The sequence below is a fragment of the Colobus angolensis genome, unplaced genomic scaffold, assembly GCF_000951035.1.
Source record: "Colobus angolensis palliatus isolate OR3802 unplaced genomic scaffold, Cang.pa_1.0 Scaffold7, whole genome shotgun sequence".
In the NCBI taxonomy this organism is placed as follows: Eukaryota; Metazoa; Chordata; class Mammalia; order Primates; family Cercopithecidae; genus Colobus; species Colobus angolensis.
This window is the reverse complement of record NW_012120709.1, coordinates 23,773,965-23,775,172: the sequence shown is the minus strand read 5'-3', so window position 1 is coordinate 23,775,172 and position 1,208 is coordinate 23,773,965. Positions and strand designations below refer to the sequence as shown.

The window sequence follows — 1,208 nt, the reverse complement described above, 5'->3', positions numbered from 1 at the left end:
TTAGCCAGGATGGTCTCGATCTCCTGACCTCGTGATCCGCCCATCTCGGCCTCCCAAAGTGCTGGGATTACAGGCTTGAGCCACCGCGCCCTGCCAATCCCAACACTTTGAAAGGCGGTGGCAGGAAGATCCTTTGCGGCCTGGAGTTCAAGACCAGCCTGGGCAATACAGTGAGACCCAACCTCTTAAAAAAAAAAAAATTTAACCAGGCTTGGTGGCATGTACCTGTAGTCTCATCTACAGAGGCTGATGTGGAAGGGTCACTTAAGCACAGGAGGTCAAGGCTGTAGTGAGCCATGATCATGCCACTGCACTCCAGCCTGAGTGACAGAGCAAGACCCCATCTCTAAATATAAAAAAATAAACAAGCATTTTAATTCTGGAAAAAAAAAAACTTTTTATTCTCTTTTTTATACCGTTTGTTTGAACTATACAGAAAACTACTCACATGATAAAAAAGGAAAACACTTGATAATCCTACCAATTATTTAAGGATATAAAGACATAAAATGTTCCCTCTATACTTTCAATCTACTTTATTTGAAATCGTAAACCGCCCTCTCATCTCCTTTCTCTACTTTATTTCTCCCTACCACATATCACCATCCAAGATACTATAATTTTATTTCTTTACTGTCTGTCTTCCTGCATTAGAGTGTAAACTCCACGAGGACAGGGATTTTACATATCATTGTATCCTCGGTGCCTAAAATAGTGCTTAGCATGTAGTAGGCACTCAATGTACATTTACTGAATGAATGAATGAGCAAACTAAGGAAGAAATTAAACCCTACACTTCAAAGGAAACCACTGTTGACATTGTGGGTGCTATCTTCCAGATTTTTTTATGCTTATGCAGATGTAAATGTATATACATACATATTTATACATATATGCACAAGCCCATTCTTTTTAATTTTTACAGAAATGAGATCATAATGTTATTGTTCTAATATGTGCTTTTTTTTTTTTTTTTTCTGATAACGTAGTCTCAGTCTGTCACCCAGGCTGGGGTGCAGTGCTGCAATCTTGGCTCAGAGCAACCTCCGCCTCCCGGGTTCAAACAATTCTCTGCCTCAGCCTCCCGAGTAACTGGGATTCCAGGCATCCGCCACCACGCCCAGCTAATTTTTGTATTTTTAGTAGAGACAGGGTTTCACCATCTTGACCAGGCTGGCCTTGAACTCCTGATTCACCTGCCTTGGCCT

The 1,208-nt window shown here is 41.2% G+C and overlaps 1 protein-coding gene across 1 annotated transcript in view; it reads right to left on the bottom strand.

Moving 5' to 3' along the window:
• Window positions 1-376, bottom strand: part of CEP164 (centrosomal protein 164kDa) — a 97,433-nt gene extending 97,057 nt beyond the window's left edge. The window contains exon 1 of the mRNA XM_011926850.1: window positions 226-376. The gene's annotated coding sequence lies outside the window, so the exon portion shown is untranslated. The remainder of the gene's footprint in view (window positions 1-225) is intronic.
• Window positions 377-1,208: the final 832 nt, after the last annotated feature.